This window comes from Tachypleus tridentatus, chromosome 9 (assembly GCF_004210375.1).
Source record: "Tachypleus tridentatus isolate NWPU-2018 chromosome 9, ASM421037v1, whole genome shotgun sequence".
NCBI classification, from domain to species: domain Eukaryota; kingdom Metazoa; phylum Arthropoda; class Merostomata; order Xiphosura; family Limulidae; genus Tachypleus; species Tachypleus tridentatus.
This window is the reverse complement of record NC_134833.1, coordinates 139909519-139935019: the sequence shown is the minus strand read 5'-3', so window position 1 is coordinate 139935019 and position 25501 is coordinate 139909519. Positions and strand designations below refer to the sequence as shown.

At 36.2% G+C, this 25501-nt stretch overlaps 1 pseudogene across 1 annotated transcript in view; it reads right to left on the bottom strand.

Moving 5' to 3' along the window:
- LOC143226516 (papilin-like) overlaps nt 1-15089 on the bottom strand; it is a 146596-nt pseudogene extending 131507 nt beyond the window's left edge. Inside the window, exon 1 of the transcript XR_013014654.1 lies at nt 14761-15089. The product of XR_013014654.1 is annotated as a papilin-like (transcript). The remainder of the gene's footprint in view (nt 1-14760) is intronic.
- Between the last annotated feature and the right edge of the window lie 10412 nt (nt 15090-25501).

Here is a 25501-nt window from a genome sequence, read left to right as displayed (position 1 = left end):
AACCCGCGACCCTCCATTTGCGGGTCGAGTGCCTTAACCAACTGGCCTGAATTGGTTCGGATACGGAAATATAAAAAATACACTCGAAAAAAATATGGTATCACAAATCAAAGTTCTGGACACCACGATTCGTCGACCACAAGATAAAATGGTTGTAAATGTTGGCATGTTTTAATGGACGAACACTTAGGATAGCAAAACTTTGGTGAACTTATGAACATGGTTTTAACTTAATTTTTTTGATAGAAATATACTCAAAACAAGATAATACTTCTTTATGTAATACTTGTTTGGACTGTATTTGTTTGTTTAAGAATTTTTGCTCAAAGCTACACAAGAACGACCTGCGCATAGCCGTCAATAATTTGGAACTTATAAACTTGAGGAAAGAAAGCTAATGACAAGCACCCATCACCAACCCTTAGGCTACTCTCGTCGAACTGAACTGTGGGATTTGCCATAACTCTTATAACGCACCCACAGACAAAATGCAGAGCGCATTTTCGAAACAATGGGTTCCGACTCTTGAACATTCAGATTCACAGTTCAGTAACCCTAACCAGTACGTAAAAGACAAGAGGCCACAGAAAAGACGGTGGGTGTTGTTCACTACTACTCTGGGGACAGATGTGCGCAGATAAGAGTTGATGAATCTTCGAAAGAACATTCTAAACAAAAAACAACTTCTGACCCAGGTAACTTTTGTTGGAAAGATTTAAAACATTCCTCTTATTCACCCAACTCTTCCCGTGGGACTTAAAACACCACTTCCCAGAAAGCATGTTATAAATTTGAATGATATTTAGTTTGAAACGTCGATGGTTCATCAAAAATGAGTCAATAAGAACCTTCCATGAATAAATAAAAAAGCATACTTTTTTAAAGTAATGTACAAAAGGTCAAAAATACGTAGAACGAGAGTCTGCGGTCTTCTTGGCCATCAACACACTATGACAGGAGTCTATGGTCTTTGAATATGTGACCAAAAGATCTATGATGAATATCTGAATAATTATTGGTTATCAAGACACATGCGTGAGTCGCATATATGTAATATTGTTTTTAATCAACAGATGTTAAGCAGATGTTATACAATTCTGTACAAAAATGTTATGATAAGATAATATTTTGTCATTCTTTCCATTTTACGTGGTTAATTCTTCCATGTCATTACAGAATGTTAATTTCAACGATATGATAATACTTCACTGATTCCTGTTGACAACTGAATGACCCAGGGTGGGAATACTTAGCATTATTTAGATTTACCATGTACTTGTACCAAGAGCATGTCAAAAGGATTCTGGTTGAATGAACATACTGATCAAATTTAGGGTGTGAAATAACTGTCGTAGTACCTCATGCAGTGTCTTTACTATATGGAAAGAAGCTACCAAATGGTACCGGTATATGCTAAAAGAAATCGATTTAACAGCACTCCACAAATAAACCTTGATAAAAACAGTGTTTAACACCATATATAAACTTTTACTGTCATGTTGCAACCCAATAAACATAGGGAATTGTCAGTAGAACAGAGTTCGCATAAAAGCTTAACATGACGCTAGTTGGACTCGCCGACAAATTGCTGCACACTTGAAATGCTCCCCAAACACTGTAAAGTACACCCTAGAGCGCGAAACTGAGACAAGTAAATTAGAAAATAGGAAAGGAAGAGTCAGAACACCTAAACTCAATGATACTGATGCTACGTTTCTTCGTTTATACAGCCTTCGGGACAAAAGGAAGACTGACACTGATCTCAAGCATGAGATAAACAACCATGTACCAAATGACAGAAAAGTGTCCAAATATTGTTTGTTTCTGAATTTCACACAAAGCTACACGAGGGCTATCTGCACTAGCCGTCCCTAATTAAGTAGTGTAAGACTAGAAAGAAAGCAGCTAGTCATCACCACTCACCGCCAACTCTTGGGCTACTCTTTTACCAACGATTAGTGGATTGACCATACATTATAACGCACCCACGGCTGAAAGGGCGACCATGTTTGGTGCGACGGGGATTCGAACCCGTGATCCTCAGAGTCGAGCGCCTTAACCACCTGGCCATGCTAAGCCTTGTTCAAATATACAGTATCGAGAAAACTCGACCAAAATGGAATAGTTAAGAAAACCTTTACATCAATCTCTAAATATTGTCAATAGACTGAAATTTGATAAAAAGTAAAAAAATTGGGCTGTTGATGATTGGAATAGGATGTTATGAACGGAGAAGTCCAAGATTGAAATATTTAGTTCAAAGCACAGGTTGTACATACAGCAAATGAAAGATTGAAAATATTTACCTCAACGCATTGCATCTACCATGAAGCATAGGGAGGTTGTGTGATGGCTTGGGGTGTTTGTATGCTAACAGGACAGGAGATATTTGCAAAATAGATTGAATAATGGACCAGCGCAAGTACCACCAGATACGTGTACCCAGTGGTTTTATTATTATTGCTAAAGGATTCCACTACCAAGAAGACAATGACTCCAAACACTCATCCAATCTACGCAAAAATTACTTAGCTAAGAAAAAAGCTGCTAAAGTCATTGAAATGATGTAATAACCCCCACAGAGTCTCGATCTCAACCCAGTTGAACAGATCTGGGATTTGATAGATCAAAAACTTGACAAATCAAAAGTTACTTCCAAAGAAACTTTATGGGAGTATATTACAAACATTTGGAGTATACTGTCAAATAACACTTTGATTAAATATGTTATAATAACGCCTAAAAGACTGTCTACATATTAAATTAAAAAGTAGTCAAACAGAATATGAACTGTTTGCTGAACTCAATCACTTCCACTGAGTTTCTGTCGTACTAAATAAGAACATAAATAAACTTTTAATATTTCATCTGTGATTTACCTTACATTGTTCTTTGAAATTCTTGACTTTATTCTAACACAGTACTGTATCTAGTATTCTTGATCATTAAAATAAGCAAGGCGATCATCAGATGGTCATCTGTAGTAGTCTGGATCTTCAAGACACGTTGGACGAGTATCTGTAGTGTTCTTAATCATCAGAAATGTGGTCTTCGAGACATGGGGATTACAGTGTGTTATATTATGGATCACTGCTTTAGTGTTAAGTAAGTTGGATTGATTACATACAAATATTACTCATTTTGACATCAAATGATTTCTGTGTTACTGATTTATAAATTCTTTAGCTCTAACCATTTGTAAAGATACAAGGCTTATATGGTAATTTTATAAATTTATTACAAAACAGTGAAAAGTCACGTTTACGTTAAAAACAAGGAAGGTGTTATAATTCTATGACAAGCATATCTTAAGCTATACAAATCACTTTTATCAAAATTGTTTTATTGACATTTTTATGATCCAAACATAGCTCGACACGTTTTGTATGTAAACTCAGTGTTTTAATGCTTTGTTTAATCCTGTACACACAGTTGTTAATAAATAAGAAATAAAATAAATCAGTTAGGAATACAGAAGTAGCAACGTCAAAATTACCTGTGAAACACATCATGTATTAAACTATTATATTGACCTCTGACCCCAGAAGAAAATAAATAATTTATGATTTTCAGTAATCAAAACTATGTCGCAGAGCCTAGAAATTTAAAAGACATTCATGTCTCTTGATTGTATATGTACAGAAAAACAACAACAATCAATACACTAATGTTTCTACAGCAAAACAGAATCTTAAGAATATACCAATAAAAACGCCATGAAACGCGCACGTGTCAAACCAATGTTTTCCAGCGTGATTGTAGCGAAACATAAAAGACAAACAAACAAACAAAATAACAAAGCAATAGGAGTCATATTCTCTTCCCATTCAAGCGTGTGTGAGTTTTAAGGTTAAAGCAACTTTAGAAACAGAAATCGAATAATTTTATAAAAATCCTCATAATTCACGTGCTCTTGAAGTCTGCTTGAAGTGCCTTTTGCACACATGTAAATTTATCCCTAATGTGTACGGCAAGAATGTTGAAATTATTTTATGTTTTAAAAAAATTGAAGATAAATATTTTTTGCAGAAAATATAATAATTAGTATTATTTTATTATTTATTAGAACAAAACTTTATTTTAAACAAAAACTGTTTAACACAAGTATTCTGCTTGGCTGAACGAACGATCGAGTGGCCGATTACATCAATGAACAAAAAAGACGAGGCCTGGCATGGCCTAGCGCGTTAAGGCGTGCGCTTCGTAATCTGAGGGTCGCGGGTTCGCGCCGAGTCGCGCCAAACATGCTCGCCCTCCCAGCCGTGGGGGCGTTATAATGTGATGGTCAATCCCACTATTCGTTGGTAAAAGAGTAGCTCAAGAGTTGGCGGTGGGTGGTGATGACTAGCTGCCTTCCCTCTAGTCTTACATTGCTAAATTAGGGACGGCTAGCACAGATAGCCCTCGAGTAGCTTTGTGCGAAATTCCAAAAAAACAAACAAACAAACAAAAAAGACGGATTACAATAGAAATTTTACACACAAACAAATCGCTAAATAGGAACAGTCTGTAACAGTGACAAATAAGAATAAAGTTTAGAAATAAAGAAATCAGACGACAGATTAGAATATAATACTAACAGAGACAAACACGCGACTGATAAGAATAGAGCTGGTAACACAGACAAACAAACTATAGATATGAATATAGTAACATGGAGGACTGGATTCTTTGGTTTGTTTTGAATTTCGCGCAAAGCTACACGAGGGCTATCTGCACTAGCCGTCCCTATGTTAGCAGTGTAAGACTAGAGGGAAGGCAGACAGTCATCACCACCTACCTCCAACTCTTAGGCTAATATTTTACCAACGAATAGTGGGATTGACCGTCACATTATAATGCGCCCACAGTTGAAAGGGCGAGCGTGTTTGGCTTGACGGGGATTCGAACCCGCAAACCCTCAGATTACGAGTCGAACGCCCTAAACACCTGGCTATGCCGGGCCCGAAAATAGAATAACGACAGAGATAAAGAAACGACAGATAAGTATAGAAGTAGTAACATAACAGAGACGACAGATAAGTATGGAAGTAGTAACAGAACAGAGACGACAGATAAGTATGAAAGTGATAACAGAACAGAGACGACAGATAAGTATGAAAGTGATAACAGAACAGAGACGACAGATAAGAATATATTAACGGAGACAAACAAGTATTTAAATAGGAACAGTCAGTGACAAATAATTATAAAAGCAGAGTTAGTAACAAAACAGATAACTGGATTAGAGCACGAGGTAAGACATAAACAAACAAATTTTAAGCCAAATAGAACAGATAAGGAACACTATAACAGAGAAAAATAACTCAATAAGAAAATAATGTCAGAAAAAGCAAATCGATAATAATACAGCTAATGTCAGAAAAGAACATATGTAACTAGGTAAGAGCAGAGTTAGTGTACAAGAAGAATATGTAACTCAATAAGAACAGAGTGGGTGTAATAGAAAAGCATGTGTAACTAGGTAAGAACAGAGTTGGTGTAAGAGAAGAATATATAACTAAATAAAAACAGAGCCAGTGTCAGAGAAGAATAAATAACAATGTAAAAATAGAGTTAGTGTCAGAGAAGAACATAATTATGTAAAAACAAAATTAGTATCAGAATAATAGTAGTGAGATTAGAATAGGTGTATAAATAATAAAAGGGAAAATAGTACATATGTAAACCCAAAAGCTGATAAGAGAAATCACTGAAAACATTGGAAGAAACTCAATTTCTATATTCAAGAAACATTAGGACTTAGACTACAAACTTTCTTAGAGCTAACAAACAACATCATCTCCACCTTGTCATTCCAACTAAAGGCTCCCTGGTTTCTCTTGCACCACCCACGTGCTCGCCAATTAAACCACCATTCACCCATGTAAATGAAAGGAGTCAACAGGATAAGGAGTAATTGGAAAGAAAGCGTTGAAGTTGAAGGGAAGGCTCCGTTTGATGGAGCCGCAGGTGTTGGTAGCATTTTTTTACTTAACGAAGCTGAGATGGGGGGAAGAGAGAGAGAGAAAAAAGAACGAAACTTCTGAGATACTTCGTAATCTAAGAAAAGAACGTGGGTTCATGTGGCAACCCGCTGTTACCATCAGATAAACAGCTTCTGTTAGTCTTATTTGACTGTTTTGAATTTCTCCTAAGGAGCTTGTAACTCCTGAGGATTACGAATTCATTATATCTTAATATGTCTAAATGTGAGGCACATATATACGGATTAGCCACTGACGTTGTTGTTTCTGGATCTCTATTAGGTTTGACAAACAAGATTTAATGCCACGGTGTCCAGAGTTACCATGAATAAAATATGAACCAGTCAGATATTTCCATGTTCCTCCATGCCTTAGTACAACCGTTTTACTGCTCTACAGCTTTACCTTCGTAAACCACACAAGAGAGAAAAAAGAATCTTTATCAAAGTTTTTCAAGACGAAGAAAAATATTTCTTCGTTATTAAACCCAAAACTACACAATGGGCTACCTGTGCTTTGTCCTCCATGGGTATCGAAACCCGGTTTCTAGCAGTATGAGTCCGCAAACAAACCGTTGTGGGGCTTGAAGTGGGGATAATTTTCTTAACTTTGTAACTAACTCAACTTTGAAACGTTGTTTTAATTTAAATACTTTTTACACCTGTATTTTGTTTGTAACGTTAAAAGAGAAAGTAAGGCGAACCTTTTGAATGCTAAGAACACTGAACGGGCACAGCAGAATGTTTTCAGAGGTACAGCGTTAGAAATTGGATGTCGATCATCGCGGTGGGCAGAGTACGGATGGTCTGTAGCTTTGCGCTTAAGTACAACCAGACAAAGTATTTTCGTTTAGAACGATGCAAATCATTACTTTCTCTTAGCGACCCCCCCTCCCTCAGTGGCACAGCATTCTGCGGAATTACGACGCTAAAAGTGGTGGGAAGAGCACAGGCAGCCCATTGTGCAACTTTGTGCTTAAGTACAGACAAACAGACTTTCTCTTGGCTAATTAATTGGTACAGTAATATTAAAAGTATGGTACTATTGTTCATCAAGAGGGCCCTAGCCGCTGAGTCACGTAAGTTGTGAAAACTAGTGTATGATACAAAACTGACCCTCCAAAAAAGGAACTACACTGTCATCACGTGCATCGTTCCTGAGAAGGATGAAAGCTTATCTCGTGTAATAAAACGTTGAGACCAACACGATGGCGAATTATTTTAGTTCTTAGTTTGACGTTTGACAAACACTGGTTAACGATCAATCATGCAGACAAACGTTTGACTTACATCACTGTTTTTCATCTCTTATAAGAAAGCAATTTTTTTGTAAAATTTTATAGAAACTTGGGAATTTGTTTCGTTCCACAATCTACAAGTCAATTTTAATCTTATTTCAAGGTGACCTTAGGCGGTATATTTGACCCGTGGACCCGTATTTGATCCTAGGAGTCCAACAGCCACTTTCGAACTCTAACAACGACAAGCTTTAGTTCTTTTTATTTGTCTATTCATATACAACACGTTGACTATAAGAGGCTTCCCAGTGGCACAGCGCTATGTCTGCAAACTAACAACACTACAAACCGAGTTTCGATACCTGTGGCACACGAAGTGCACAGAAAGCCCATTGTGTAGTTTTGTGCCTAACTTCAAACAAACAAACAAACTATAAGAGATACAGAGAGAAGTCCCCCGCGGGTACAACGGTAAGCCTACGGATTTAACACGCTAAAATCAGGGTGTTCGATTCCTCTCTGTGGACTCAGCAGATAGCCTGATGTGGTTTTGCTATAAGAAAATACACACACATACAGAAAAAAGACTAAAATTACATTTTTATATAAAAAAGATCAAATAAAGTTAAAGAAACGTTCAAATAAGTAAACACATTATGCTAATATAATATTAAGTTGATAAACAACGACTTATACGCATAATGATGTGATCTATTTCTGGGCGAATCTAACACATGTATCGACAGAATATAGGGCCTAAAAAAATAGACAAATAATTTGGAGAAACATGTAGTATGTTTCCCAAAAACATTTCACTTCATTATTCTTATAAACCATTGTTTGACAGTTATAAAGTGTTAATTTCTGTAAAATACGTAAAATTTTTACTGGATATATGAAAAGTTTTTAATATTAAAAAACTATTTTCATAAGCGATAGTGATACAGTAAAATACTAGGGGCACTTACAGCTAAAAACTGACTAAATATAAATAGATGTTTCTGCTGTTTAGAAGAGTATATTTTATAATCCTCTCGACTTCCGTAGCAGTGTATTTTAAACACTAGAGTAACTCCTCCATACATCTGGAAGATTTTTCGTTGTACCCTCTGGGGTCAGACACTATCAATCTTCATTTACATTTAGAGACAACGACATAGTGGTTGTCACAAATAAGAGAGTCAACTGCTTGTATTATCACACATTGAAGGATTGGCAACCATTACCACTTGAATTTAATAATTATTCATGGCCAGGATTAAAGGACGGTTGTTCCTCCGTCAAATGGTAGGTCAGTGGCCTCTTATCTTTCTATTACCTACTGAACAGTGTTGTACAAGCTTAGCCAAAAGTTAAGGCACGTGACACACAGGTTTTGAATATTTTCATTAAATCCACGAAAAGAAAGAAATACTTCTCGCAGTATTTAACTTAATGTCCAATTCTATCGTTTTTCTAATACAGCTTTTCAAATGTTTCCAACAATGTTTGTTGTAAAGTGTGTATTTCACACTACAATCTACAAGGTCACTTCTTTAAATGGAAAAGAGAAAATACGCAACTCCAAATGCAGCTACAAAAATATGGTAAGTCAACTGAAATAATCCAGGATAATATAGATGGTCCCTTTTTTATACGGATTTCATGAATCCCCCTAACTGGTAGAACGGGGGGGGGACTCTTTATTTCTAACTCTGTGTTATCCAACTTTCCCCTTCTACAAAGACTTTCAAATTCTTCTTCAAGTTGTTTATTTACAAAGTTTTTTTTATTTCTTGACACTTTCTGATATCTGTATTTCGCAACAGGGAGGAACAACTAAACCTTGTGGAGCAATCCCTGCACAGTTCTCCCCCCTCCTCCTCCTCCTTGGAATAAAAACAACCATATGTGACTGGAGGCGAGAGACTGAAGGAAAGAAGGTCACTAGACTGGAGAATGAAAGAAACGCGAGCAGAAAAAAATATCGTGGAGATGAATCTAGGCCAAACGAATTCCTGTCGGTTTTAAAAGTACAAGAGAAACTGAGGGTCAAAGGAATGAGTTTGTATGATGATGCAGATAAACTGGAGAGTTGAAAACTTAGAATAACAAAATAATCTTATTTATGTTGTTTCAACGTTGAATCGCAAGATAAAGTTTGTAAATGAAATTTTTCGTTAAAGAGTATGAGAAAAGTTAGATAACTTTGGCCACACACACACACACAGATTAACAATAAACTTATCATAATAGTCCCATAAAACGCCAGTAACGCTACTCAGCTCGTAGGTCACAATGACAGTATAACACAGAATGTGTACATTACTAGTTGTACTTGCGCAGATCACCGAAGGTGTTCTGTTTAAAGAGTAAATAACCCCAAAATTAAGAGTAACAAGTATTTTTACTTCTTGCTTTTGAACTTCATATGTCATGTTGTGTTGAAGCCTACAGAGTGAACAATTCTTCTCGTGATTCATGGCATGTGCATGCTTACTGATGTCACGACAGTACAAATTGTAACGTTAAGCGTCTCTTATGTGACGTCTGTAACGAATTTACCAATGTACATTTATTTTATTGCCCAGTCTTTTTCCAGTAAAGTTTTCTTTTTTGCATGTGACGTTTATTATTGACTCCGTGTTACGTAAGTCTCTCTTGTTCTCGAAACCTGTAGAGAATTCTTGAAAGTGAAAATCAACGATACTTGTTTGACGAAAGCGTGCGAGAATATTGTCGAAAGCTCTACAAACTCACGTGATTCCTATAAAAAGGCGACTAGCTGAGATACAGGGGGGAGGATATTATTGGACAGCTGCAGTCAGGACGCTATAGATCTAGGAAGCTGTAATTTTGATTAACGCCTATTAATCGGAAAACTACAGAATTTGATCAGGAACGTTAACAGACTTCAAACATAACAAATTGTTCAACTTCAGTGAAATACTTCGGACGTTATTGTTTCTACAAGGACATTAAATATTTTCTTCGATAACAAGTGAATTTCTAACCGGTATAAAGCAAGTAAAGAAGACGTCTTTAACTCGAGCGAGGTGCAACAATATCAACTCAGAATTAATTTGCGCGTCGTAGACCTGGATCGTCGATAAAACATTAAGTTCTAGACCAGATGCAATATTAAGTGTTGTCTTTAAGTTTGTAAAACTCTAATATATAAACTACCATGTGTAATAACTATTAGTAATAACCAGTATTATAAATTGTATTGTTTTCTTGTTTATATACTAAAATATATTTATGTTAAAATAGGAAATTGTGTGTATCAGTCTTGTTGGCCAATAACACAAATTTAATATATATTAACATTTAATTAACTACTAAGCTCAAATTGTTTGTTTTTTTTTAATTTTGCGCAAAGCTACAAGAGGATTATCTGTGCTAACTATCCCTAATTTTACAGTATATGACTAGAGGGAAGGCAGCTAGTTATCACCACCCACCGCCAACTCTTGGGCTACTCTTTTACCAACGAATAGTGGGATTGGCCGTAATCTTATAACGCCCCCACGGCAAAAGGGGCAAGCATGTTTGGTGTGACGGGGATTTGAACCCGCGTCCCCCGGATTAAGAGTCGAATGCCTCAAACCACCTAACTGACCATGCCGGGCCTTTAAAGGTAGCGGAGTATTGTTTGTGTTTTTTTCTTATACCAAAGTCTCATCGGGGTATCTGCTGTATCCACCGAGAGGAATTGAACCCCTGATTTTAGCGTTGTAAATCCGATGACTTACCGCTGTTCCAGTGGGGGACGTAATTTTTGCTACTTTTATTCTTTGTTTTCGTTGAACACAAAGTTACATAAAGGTTATCGAAACCTAATTGTTGGCATTACAAGCCTACAGACTTAACGCTAAGTCAGTGGAAGTTTTTGTACGCTTTAAAATTGTCTAAAAAGTAGTGGTATAACTAATAGATTAATAAGTACGGATACATCGCACAAAACTGATATGGACTGTTTGTTTTTCAGATACGCTGTCTCTGAAAATACAAAAAGGAACGTGTGTATACACAATGTTTGTCAAACTATGATGTATTAAAATTAAATTACGAGTAAATAAAAGATGGAATGAGATTCCAGTGTAGAACAGATATCTGTGAAATTAAGTTCATTTTTCTCTTTACGGTATGATATAGCTTATAAGTTACATTCGATACTTTGCTATCCAAAGTATCTTAAGCCTAAGTCTTTGAGATATGTAATAGAAGAACATTAAATTTTGTTTATGTCCGCTCGAACCTGGCTAGCCCATGTAAGCACACGATTATAAAAGTCTTGTTTGAAACATAAAACCGTAGAGTTGACATTTCCTGCTAGTAAGTTGTACTCACTTGCCGCTAGGGGAGCTTTCTGAATATTTACATTTATGATTTGTGTAAAATATTCGAATTACTCAAAAGGTTGATGCTGGTTTTCGGTAGAGACTCAAGGTTGACAAATCCTAGAAATAAATGGGTTCCGGTGCTGAGAAGAAAAGAAAGTTTGAAAGTAGTCAATATTTTTCACTGACAAAGTAAGACTAAAGTCAATATTCTGGGATATCTTACTTTTCACAAGATGACGGCTGTCATTTCTACCACGTATTTTAAAGTAGAACCCATCTTCACCTTTTGATTAAGTCTTCATCCTCTAAATACCTAAGTCAGCCATATGTGGCGTGGTTCATTCATGGCTCATAACCTGCGGCCGTTACGTTAATTAGTTTTTATTTATAGTTCGGTAATTATGGGCTGACCCTTATTTGTGACGGTTACTTCTCTGATACACAATAGAAAAAAACAAGTAAAAAAAACAATTACGTCAGACGGAATAATGAACTTTTTTCAGAGTTTAAGCAAAGCAAAACAGTAGATGGCACTGCTTTCCACTAACCCTAAGTAACCACGTTACTTACTAACTGGCGGTTAGTACACTCAACTCGCAGCCTGAGGGTGGTGGAGGCGTTATATGTGACAGTCAGTCCCACTATTAATTGGTAAAGAGTAGCCCAAATTGTAAATAAAAGTAGGGCTTGTAATCGTGACAGTGAAATGTTTCTATTAGCATATTTAAACATCAGTGTTAGTTATTGTCCAGCTTGTTGTGATAGTGTATATCGTGTGGTTGAGAGTGTGCCCCCCGCTAGTACAGCGGTATGTCTTCGGATTTACAACACTAAAATCAGGGGTTCGATTCCCCTCGGTTGGCTCAGCAGATAGCCCGGTGTGGCTTTGCTATAAGAAAACAAACAAACAAAAAAAGTGGTTGAGAGTGACGTATATAAATAGAGAGTTAGCTTCACGTCATTAAATTAATTTGTTCATCTGTGTCTGTTGCCTATCTTTGTCCTGTCTATCTGTATCAATCTAGTCATTTAACTATGTTTGGCCGCTTTTCCTCTAATCTATCATTTCAAAATTAGATTGCTCTCGAATAGATTTGCATGAAATCCAATACCAACTAATCAAACAAACGTAAAGTCTATCACCTCATTCCTACGTTCATCTAAACTCACGTGCCTTCTTTAAATATTTTTATCTGTGTTAATACAAAGTTATACAATGGGTTAAGTCTTTATGTCAGTTGTGCGGATTAAACTCTGAGACTTACCATTGTAAGGTTTAAAAAAATGAATACAAAGCATAAAAAGTTAATTTCCAAATCGTTTATAGATATTTCAATCGATTAAATAGTTAATCACACATTATACAACACTACAAAGAATACGCAGACAATTTTGTTTTTCATCAGTCGTGTCTTGTTGAACGTCACGAGCTGCAATTTACATTTGGCGAACATCCATTCACAACTAACTAGTCACGTGCTTCAAGTGCTACGCACCCCTTTTCTGGCGTGAGCTGACAGTTTTACAGAAAATCGAGTGGATTAGGTAGCAGTTTTGTTCTTCTAGCAAATCAAGAGATTAGTGTAGGTATTCGAAACGTTCGTTCTGTCTTGAGGAAAAGTATCCTTTAACACTCCTACGAAAAGTGGGGCCTAATAGGCCCCAGAGCAACTTGAAAGGTTATTAATATTAGGCTAATAATTTTGTACTTAAATGAAATTGCCATTTAAATTCATTAATGAATGGATTAACGAGATTCCCACTGTCCCTATCTACTATCTAGCGAAACCACAGCCTGGAGAACGGGCTTGGAGAAATCAGGACTAGAAACGTCTCTCCGTAGGAGTGTTAATAATCAGGTACAAATTTTATTCTCCAAGTCGTTGTCTTATACAGCAAATACCTGTTACACTTCCGAAAATCACGTCTGAGAATGTTTCTCAGACAAAACTTTATGTGGTAAATTTAAAAGACAGCTAGTGTCTTGATATCACAAGTTGTTGTTACTGGCTGAGCCAATTTCAATTAAATTTTGCTAGAAAAACTCGAGTTTACATGTATTAGCAATCGGACGAACGTTTCGAGTTTGGCAACTGTTTAAATATTTATTTAATAGGTGAAGCTGACGCTGAACGAGAGTCACGTTCAACGCCGCGTCAAGCGAATGACGCACACGCGCACCGTCTCGCCATCCCCGCGAAGTACTTGGGTGGGTGTTTTCTTAGAGCAAAGCCACACCGGGCTATCTGCTGAGCCCACCGAGGGGAATCATACCCCTGATTTTAATGTTGTAAATCCGTAGACTTACTGCTGTACAAGCGGGGGACCCATTCCCGTGAAAACAACGAAATAAATCCCACGCGAGGTGTGCGTGCGCTTGCTCGTTTCAGGACCAAACCATACAGGGAAACAAAATAGCATAGTAACAGGTATACAACAAACGATGTTAAGGTACATACTGTAATGTAGTAAATTATTAAATGTTTTCTTGGTTTATAATTTCTCATCTTCTAACTGGTATCATTTTATCTTTGTTGCTACATTTTATTTTCTTTATGACCTGACTTTCACAATAACTGTTAGCTGTCATAGGTTTAAACATAACTATTTTTAATAATTTACATCGATCTAAAATTTACTTTGACACTGTAAAATTAGTTTTAATATATTGTTGTAGAGAACTTGGAAGTGTTTATTATTAAGTCTCACATTAAAACACACTAACAATTTTAAATATTAACAGTATATATACATGAATCAATAATTGTTCTTAGTTTCTAATATATTATTTTTATTGTACATGTGCTATGAAAACAATTTCCCTTACTAAAATCCTTAATTTGCGACGTTTCAAGTTTCAAACGAATCATGAGTAAAAGTAGGTTGAAATACACCAAGATAATAATTTTGGGATTCGATTGACTAGATTTTCCCCCGGAAGTAAAAGATGATTGAATATTCTATTACTGGTCACTGTTTTTCACAGTAACGTTTTATATTTCTCTCAAGTGTCGCGTAACAGGTGTCCCTCCTGTACTCACCTAACACAAGTGTTAGCGATAATACGTGGTGTGTTCATATTAAAATTACAAGTTTTGTAAAATTCGGAAACTTTCGTGTTGCTTGTCACTTTGTGACTTTACAATACATCTCTTTAAAAGCTGGATTGAATTGTTTGGATAAACTCCATCTCTCTGTTCGTTAAACGTGATAGAAAAACTGGCACACTTACCTGAAACTAACAATAGTGCGTGCCATTTCAAGTCACTTTGTTGCAGTCACGTGCCGCGTGCTCGACAATGTCTCCACGCACCTCACCCCACGTGTTTCCAGCTTTCTGTAAGTGGGATAAACAATTCTTTATTTTCTGAATAATGGAATCACTTCGAGTAGGGATACAATAGCTGGTCTGAGGGAGTGGGAAAAATGAACGTTTTGCTAGTTGTTCCACAGGAACGATGAACCGATCAGTAGAGTTGGGAAAGGAAAAGTGAAACTACGAGTCGCTGTTATTGAACCATCGACCTCAGCTCCACTCTCAGCAACGCTGGTGGCCTGTCTGAAGATGCTCAGTTATCCGGCCACCTCGAGGCCTGTTCACAACTTCCCGGGGTCTCTTGTTAACCAATAGCAAGGCACTGCACACCCAACCAATGAGAAAAACCTTATGTGCAACACACACACATACACACACAAAGGAATTTACGACCAAATAAAAATAATACAACCACGGTATGGCAATATTTTACATCAGAAGGTTTTACTGATTCAGCCTGTTAATGATAAATGTGAAGACACGGGGATAGAGACGAAAGTAGAACTTATAATTGTTACACAAAGTAGGCAATGGAATGTTTCTACTAGCACATTAAAACATCAGTGTTAGTTATTGTCCAATTTGTTGTGATAGTGTATATATCGTACGTGGAGAATTAGCATAGAGTTAGCTTCGTTCAATAATCTAATTTGTTCGTCTGTGTCTTTGTCTTGTCTACCTGTATCAATATATTCATCTGTCTATTTCTCTGTATCAATCTAGTCACTTATCTATCGTTGGACATCTGTCTATCTTAATTTGTCCTGTCTGTCTGTATAAATCTATTAGTCTGTTCATCTTTGTCTATCTGTATGTCACTCTGTGTTCGTCTGTCGTTGTACACAAACAAAATTGCACTACACAAACCACACCTCATTTTATTTGGCTACAAAAATATGTTGAATTAAATAAACAATTATTGACTTGTCGGGTGTTTAATACCAGTAAATTGGGTCGCTAAGAAAATGTATACATTGTGGTTTAGTCTTACACGTAATAAAAAACGTGAAAGGTTCACCATTCTCACCGTGTGTGTGTCTTTCCATTATTTGTACGTGTGTAGACTAGGTGTGCCTGGTTCGATCTGAGTGTCTTATTCACACACAAGCAGTCCGGTGTGTTTGTTTCTGCTCATTGTCAAAATTTGTAGTTAACAGTTGAAACATTATAATTTGGAAATTTAAATTTTGTGTGTTGTTGTTGTCTAAAGCACGATTTAAAGTTTATAATTCTTGTCAAAAATAAATAAGGTATAGATTTATCTCTGTCTAAGCTATCCATCTGCCTGCCTATATCTGTCATCTATTCATAACTTCAGTTATTTTTGTTCAAAAATAGCTAAAATCTAGATTTGTCTGTTTGTCTAACCAGCCTAACTGCTTGCCTATGGCTGTTATCTTTCCATCTACCTACCGATATGTGTATGTTATCTACCAATATCTATAGTTAAATGGTGGAACATTTAGTACATTTCTTGTTGTTTATATGCTCTTTTTTGATTTGATGAACTTGCAAAAAAACATCTAATTATTAATGAACAAAGTGCTAATTATTTTAAATTGTATTCATACAGAGCCACAGATCTTTTTACAGTATATCAGCAGTATTTTATTTATTTAAAGATAAGAATAAAAAACGACATTTGTTGATGGACATAATGCATATATACTATAGAACTTAGACATTATATCGCTAGATGTCGCTGCTAGTAGAGTTAGAAATTTTTCCTTTTTATTATTTACTTCGCACTTTATAACAGATCATAAAAGATATCATTAACCAACATCTTGTGATGAAGTTTTATAGAGGTGGGCTAAATTACTCAATCAAATAAAGGCCTAGCAGTGACATAAAATTCAATAATGAAGTACCGAGGAACCACATAAATCGTCAATATCAACGTCTTACCTTCACCATAACAAAATAACATTTTACGATCACCATCTTGGAGAAGCAGATACAAGCGGTGTATGTTTGTGTTACTCACCATCTTAAACTGCATCAACAGGAAGTAAAAAGAGTAGACAACAGTGCCATATTTCTTTTATGTGGTATTTAAATTTATCGTTTCGCTAGTAGTGACCAACAAACTTTGTTATACTTCATGTATTATACCTGAAGCAACATGACGTTTTGTTGTTTGCTCCGAGTGCACTCGGAGCTCTATAGGTGTAACGTAACAATACGGATATTTCCAATTCATTCATCTACGGTTAGTCACATTCTAAAACCAGCTATAGACCAAATACAAGCTACTTTAAAAGCGTACGAAACAACCCTGTACTAAAAGTAATGATAATAATAAAAACTGGCTAGAAATGCTGACGTCATAAACCAGTAGCCCAGAAAACTAATACCTATAAAAAGTAAAGACAGAAAGAATAACGATAAAAATAAAACACAACCAACAGATAGCAGACAACTGAAATACAGATAACTGAATACTGAAAAGAGGCACACAAATAAACAGATCCAAACATTTAGTAAACAAACAATAGGTGTATAAGAAAAGTAATGGTCAATCTGTTTTACTTGTAAACGTTCATGAACGACCACGTAACCGTGTTTCTACTGTGATATTACAAACTGACACCAATTGTTGTGTTTTAGTGTTTGTGTTCATGGTACTATAAACGCGAGAATAAATTATAAACTAAGTCCGATACTGTAAGGTACTGCTTTGATGAGCTTTGTGGTCGGAAGAGGTGGGGGTGGGAGGCTATAGTTTGGCGATTGAACATCAGATGTTAACATTAACTTAAACGCGCAAACACCACAATCACCATTCGTTCAGCGCTCATCGAGATTTGATGCCTAGGGAATGGCAGACAAGCATGAAAAGATAAGTTTTCCAAAGTCTAGAAGGAACAGTTAATGATGCTTACAGTTTGTATGCAACATGTATGCTTAACTTTCGTTAGAAAGTGAATGTTTGTATGTGGGGGTTAGGAACGCTAAGACAATTTAACATAGTGTTAATACTGGTGTATGTAAACTAACTGGGTAAAAAAGAGAGAGGTGAACGTGTATCCCTTCTGCCCGATGTGTTAGAAGCTTAAGATATTCAACAGGAAGCAGGAAAAACATTAAGCCTATTTACTATGAAGAACGACATGTCTCACCTGGTACACTTCTCCCTGAACTGGAGTTCGTTCAAAAATTTTTGTTTTATGTTGAAGGTAAGAACATCAACACGATGGTTTATAAGTTTTCACGTGTCTGTTGAAAAGTCCGTAAATGTTTGAACTCGCATCTTCCTGGAAATGAAAAAAAACATAACGAGAGGAAACTTCGCTGCTCACGGTGATTTATGTGCACGTGGTTTGACTCATCACATAAAATAGTGAAACTTTGTTTTTTTTTTACTCAATGAGTGATCTTTAACCGCTGTTCGTCAACAAATATAACATTTATTTTGTTTTCAACAAAAACGAGGAAAGTTCTCGTAGAAGGATCCCCCCCCCCATCCGGTTCCACGATGATTCTTTTTCAGCCACGAATCTCAAATGATGGAGAGAACTCATCCTGTATATGAAATGTTATCAATATCTTGTGTTAACGTTTTGAATTACGCTGTTTACATACACGTAATAGTACAAATAATACGACTGTCATTAGAGGTGCGGCCCGACATGGCCAGGTGGTTAGGGCGCTTGAGTCGCGATCTGAGGGGCGCGAGTTCGAATCTCCCGTCTTACCAAAACATGCTCGCTCTTTCAGCCGTCAGGGTGTTATAAAGTGACGATTAATCCCACTCTTCGTTGGTAAAAGAGTTGCCCAATAGTTGGCAGTGGGTGGTGATCACTAGCTGCCTTGAATCTAGTTTTTATCACTGCTAAATTAGAGACGGGTAGTGCCGATAGCTCTCGTGTAGCTATGTACGAAATTCAAATATTAGATGCGAGCAATAACATTTTTATTTTTAATATATGGGAAAGCTGTCTGCCATCTTTTCGAAGAGAAGGCAGCCAATAAACAAGGACATACCCAAGGAATTGACAGTTACTATTATAACTCACCTACAGCTTGAGAGTCGTCAACCTGTAACTAATAAAACTGATAACAAAATGTATCCACAAAAAACAAATATATTAATAGAACTACCTAATATTTTACATACATTTATTTGAACGTTTTAAGTATAAATGATCATTTTATAATTTATCACATTCGATGAGCGTAGTTAACGAACTTATTAAATTACGAGTTTTTCTTCTCATTTTACACTTTTAATTGTATATTTTGTTCTATTTTCAACTGTTTTAAAAGGTTAAAAGAGATATAATATTTTAAAGTATATGATAATCTTTAAGTTCGTTTATTTTTGAATTTCGCACAAAGCTACACGAGGGCTATCTGCGTTAATGGTCCCTAATTTAGTAGTGTAAGTCTCGAGGAAAGGCAGCTAGTCATCACCGCCCACCGCTATCTCTTGGGCTACTATTTTACCAACCAATAGTGAGACTGATCGCAAACTATAGCGCCCCCACGACTTATAGAGCGAGCATGTTTGGTGTGACGGGGATTTGAACCCGCGACCCTCAGTTTACGAATCGAGCGTCTTAGCCACTTGGCTATGCCGGCCCTTAATCGTTAAGTAAGTCGGTATCAGAGATGAAATATTAGCGAAACTGTTAAAAGACGTGAGATTTTTACAATTTGCTAAAATTTGTCCAAAAGGGTGGGAGGAAACGAAGATATGAGAGGACTACTACCCAGGAAGCTGTTTACCTTTAAAAAGAACTGAATTGCGGAGAAAGGTGTGGAGGATATATTTTGTTCTAATGGAGCAAGGTTTTTAACAACTGTCCCTGGAGAAAACGTACAAAACCGTTGTTATACAAACATAAATTGCTTCCTGTGTGGTTAATGAAATATGGCGTTGAAGAGAAATGTATTACATTTTTCAATGTCCAAAGTATCACATGTTAACATTTGAATAACATGCCATAAAAATTATTGCTCTTCTACGAAATGTTTTAAGTTACTGAATTATAAAGGTTAATTTTATAAATTGAACCACATCTGTATTTCTAACTCGATGTTCATGTTAAGTTAGGTCACCCAAATAGTGTGAAATTAATATATAAATATTTTAAACAAATTCTACAATGTAAAGCTGATAGCATAAAATTATGAGGTTTTATCTGCGCTAACCGTCCCTAATTTAGTAATGATAAAACTACAGGCAGGGCAGCTAGTCAAGACCGCTCACCGTCATTTCTACGGCTATTCTTTCACCACCGAATAATGGGATTGACTGTCACATTATAATGTGCCCACAGCTGAAACATCAAGTGTATTCGGTGACAGGTATTCGAATCCGCGACACTCAGATTGCGAGTCGAGTGCCCTAGCCATCAGACATGAAAAAAAAAGTTTATTAACTCGCTAGTATTATTTTAAAATTAATATATCGTGGTAAGTATGACCAATGAAAAAATACTGGTGTCTTCCGATTTTATCTTCTTTTTCGAGATCATAAATAAATATTTTAAAATTAAATTATTGCGGTAATTAGTGAGTTTCAAGTTATTTAATTAACACTTCCTCATAGATCTAGATTAGTACGGTAATTAGTGAGTTTCAAGTTATTTAATAAACACTTTTTTATGGATCTAGATTAGTACGGTAATTAGTGACTTTCAAGTTGTTTAATAAACACTTCTTCATGGATCTAGATTAGTACGGTAATTAGTGAGTTTCAAGTTGTTTAATAAACACTTTTTTATGGAACTAGATTAGTACGGTAATTAGTGAGTTTCAAGTTGTTCAATAAACACTTTTTATGGATCTAGATTAGTACAGTAATTAGTGAGTTTCAAGTTATTTAATAAACACTTTTTTATGGATCTAAATTAGTACGGTAATTAGTGAGTTTCAAGTTGTTTAATAAACACTTCTTCATGGATCTAGATTAGTACGGTAATTAGTGAGTTTCAAGTTATTTAATAAACACTTTTTTATGGATCTAGATTAGTACGGTAATTGGTGAGTTTCAAGTTGTTTAATAAACAATTTTTCATGAATCTAGATTAATACGTTAATTAAAGTGAGTTTTGTTTTATAAACACTTCCTTATGAATAAGCCAACACGCTGAACGGATTCTTATCCGTTTACGAATTCACACTTTAATCTTTTGTTTTTCTTTAAATACCGTGGAATAACACGAGCCATGTGTAAATCTTTATTTATTTTAATGTAAACGTGTTAATATCTCTCACATGTATGAATCTTCATTATAATCGTCATTCACTGGACATTTTACCGTTGTTTCCTAATCCAAGAATTAACGATTAGTAGATTTCGATATTTGTACACCAAATCTATTGTGAGGACATGACTTGATTCGTTAGATTCCTTAATAATGTAAGTCATATAAAAATATACCAACAATAACGCTATTAACTAATCACTCTAAAAAAACTACTGAATTCGTTATCTAACGGTTAAAAAACGAGTTTTTTAGCTTCGTTCGCGGCCCGGCATGGCCTAGCGCGTTAAGGCGTGCGCTTCGTAATCTGAGGGTCGCGGGTTCGCGCCTGAGTCGCGCCAAACATGCTCGCCCTCCCAGCCGTGGGGGCGTTATAATGTGACGGTCAATCCCACTATTCGTTGGTAAAAGAGTAGCCCAAGAGTTGGCGGTGGGTGGTGATGACTAGCTGCCTTCCCTCTAGTCTTACACTGCTAAATTAGGGACGGCTAGCACAGATAGCCCTCGAGTAGCTTTGTGCGAAATTCCAAAACAAACAAACAAACAAGCTTCGTTCGTCAAATAGCCTACCTAATTCTTCAGAGTAAGTCGAAAACATTAACGTACCAGCTTACTCTCACACGTAACATTCACAGTCCAAGGTAAGTCTAAAAGTACAACACACTAGCTTACTCTCACACGTAACATTCACAGTCCAAGGTAAGTCTAAAAGTACAACATACCAGCTTACGTAACTCAGTCCACGTAACATTCACAGTCTCAAGGTAAGTCTAAAAGTACAACATACCAGCTTACTCTCACACGTAACATTCACAGTCCAAGGTAAGTCTAAAAGTACAACATACCAGCTTACTCTCACACGTAACATTCACAGTCCAAGGTAAGTCTAAAAGTACAACATACCAGCTTACTCTCACACGTAACATTCACAGTCCAAGGTAAGTCTAAAAGTACAACATACCAGCTTACTCTCGTAACATTCACAGTTCAAGATAAGTCTAAATGCAACAACATACCAGTTTACTCTCACACGTAACTTTAAAATCCGTTGGTAGCTTCATGATACAACATGAAAGGTGATGTGTATTTTGACAGTTCAAGATAAGAATTATAGCATTTCCTATCTTTAAACATACCAGCCGTTCTGAGATACATTTTTATTTCAAGTGGGTTTCTTGTCATCAAGAGATATATTCTGTGTTTAGTATACCACTCTGTGTATTAATACTCGAAACAAAAAAAAATGACTGAGGCGGTTTTACAACAACACAAAGAAAGCAAGACAAAAATAAAACGAAAGCCCATCAAACCACGAGAACATTATGATCTCGATGTCACCCCTCAGTAAAGAGGTTTGTAAAGGTTCTGATACCTTTCTTTTGTTAATAAATGTTTTAACTTTGTAACCTCAATATTTAAATGATATTTAATTATACATTAGAAGTTTACAGTTTGGGGCTCATAATATAATAGACGTGTCCAACTACTTTTTAGTAACATGAGTTTGTTATTTTAAGTACAAAGTTACACAGCGGACTATTTAGATTATGTCTGATGTTGAGTTCAGACCTCGAATTTTTGCGTTATAAGCCATCATGATTACTTCTGAACCCTGAATACCTTATGAATAAACACACAAATGTCAAGTTCCTATGTTTTCGATGTAACCTATGATAGTTTATTGTGTTTTTCTTATAGCAAAGCCACATCGGGCTATCTCCTGATACCCCTGATTTTAACGTTGTAAATTTGTAGACTTACCGCTGTACCAGCGACGGACAAGAATTGATTGTGAAGAAATAACTCGTGAAAATGAGGAGCTTTAAAAACTGAATGAAAGCTTGATCCAATAAAAACAAACATTTGTAAATAATATAATGATTTTAAACACCTCGCTGTAGAGTCACGTACAGTATCAACATTTTTCTTCAACTTTAAGTGAAATATTTGGTTTGGTTTGTTTTGAATTTCGTGCAAACCTACACGAGAACTACCTGCGCTAGCCATCCTTAATTTTGTAATGTAAGACAAGAGGGAAGGCAGCTAGTCATCACCACCCACCGCCAACTCTTGGGCTACTCTTTTATCAACGAATAGTGGGATTGACCGTCACATTATAACGTCCCCACGGCTGAGAGGGCGAGCATATTTGATGTGACAGGGATTCGAACTTGCGGCCCTCAGGTTACGAGCCAAGTGCCTTAACCACCTGACAATGCCGGACTCTCATATGAAGCAATTAGTCATTTTTCTCTCAATACGTAACACTATGACTATACTGTGTGCTCCTGGACCTTTCATTACTTCAAAAAGAAACAAAAACTTACCATAAATAGTAATATTGCTCCTGTGAAAAATTCGTTGCTATTAATTTAAACATTTGTTAATTTACTTTCGACATTAAACGTAAAGAACATTCTTCAAATTAACGATAACGCTAGCGCCATCTTCTGGTATTATAATGATCTTTACTAATATATTACCGTGCTTGTGTTTGAATTCTGATAAAAACTCTTCTTTCATCATTAAAAAAAAATATTTAGATGAAATTAAAAACAAGAAAATATTGTCTGCTATATCTTATGGGGAACAAAAACAATTGACTCTGAATATACCACTTCCAAATTTATTTGCATAATAAGTTCTCTGTGAATGAGAATACATTGTTTAAAATGAAATTATCCTGGACCGAAAATACTGATGTTTAAAACTTTAGGTTTATTGAAAGATGGAATAACTCAGGTAGGAACTACATTGTGTATCATAAAAGGGAGCAAACTTAATATAAACCCATCACCATTACTACAATTTTAAACCGTTTCACATTCTAAAGTCAGAATTAACAAACATTCGTGATGACGAGAAACCCACTTAAAGTAATAATGTATTCTGAAGACGACTGGTGTGGGTATTAACACTTTAATTAAAATAAAGTACAGAACAACGTTTCGACCTTCTTAGATCATCTTCAGGGAAAGTAGCTAGTCATTACCACACCAATTCTTGGGCTACTCTTTTACTAACGTATAGTGTGATTAACTGTTACATTATAACGGTCCCTCAGCCGAAAGGGCGAGCATGTTTGGTGTGACGAGGATTCGAACCTCTGACCATGTCGGGCCGATTAACGGTAAATCATGTTATATTCTTTGTAATCTTCTTAACCGTAACTGTGTTGTTTTTTTCTTTCTCATGTTGTCTTGCGTCAGACAAGCATCGAACTAATAATTGGAAATCAATACTTATATTTTAGTCACATTGAACAAAAACAAAATTTTATAAAATGTTACATCTTACAGTATTTTTCTAGATTACTTTTAGAAGGGCAAAAATTGTTTAATTTCTGTTTACTTGTAGGGCAGAACTTTGTATGAAAAATCTACTATTACTGCATGAGATTAAAAGTAAATATTAGGTGTTGTAAAAGTATTACAAACACTGGTACATTGTTTGTTGAATCTCACACAAAGTTACTTCAGGGTTACTAACTGATTATAACAAACCCACACTCGAAACGCCAGCCACTAAATGTACCCTGGTTGGACAGCGGTAAGTTTACAAACTTACAACGATTCCTAGCGGTGAAAGAAGCAGATAGCTCTAAACCAAACTACCCATTAAAGCATGCTATGCTCACGAAAAAATGTACTTCTTTGGTCAAAAAACATAACAAAAAAATACTAGAAAAATTTTGGTAGATATAAATTACTATCGGACCGTATCTGTCGAATAGAAAACATTTTCCCATCATCGCCGTAAAAATTGATTTTTAATACAAACCTTTCAATCCAAAATTTTAAAATGATAAAAAATTATGCAATAGCTTCTACCAAATGAGCTGACAGAACTCTAAAGTAATAATTACAATTAATAATAAATAGTCTTAATTACGAGTAACAAGTAAAAACGTCTATGACCTTATGTCATCAGTTTGGTACCTTCACTTATCCCTTCTACCCTGCTGGTACAGCAGTAAGTCTACGGATATACAACGCTAAATTCCGCGGTTCGATTCCCCCCGGTGGACTGAGCAGATAGTCTGATGTGGCTTTGCTATAAGGGAAAAAACAAAAAACACACACACTCGACCCTTAACCCAAAATATGTTTTTTGAATTTCGCACAAAGCTACTCGAGGGCTATCTGTGCTAGCCGTCCCTAATTTAGTAGTGTAAGACTAGAGGGAAGGCAGCTAGTCATCACCACTCACCGCCAACTCTTGGGCTACTCTTTTACCAACGAATAGTGGGATTGACCGTAACATTATAACGCCACCACGGCTGGGAGGGCAAGCATGTTTTGCGCGACAGGGATGCGAACCCGCGACCCTCAGATTACGAGTCGCACGCCTTAAAACGATTGGTCATGCCGGGCCGGCAACCCAAAAGATTCGGATGTGCTGCCCTACATTGCAAAATAGTAACGTATTCGAGCCTTGCTCAT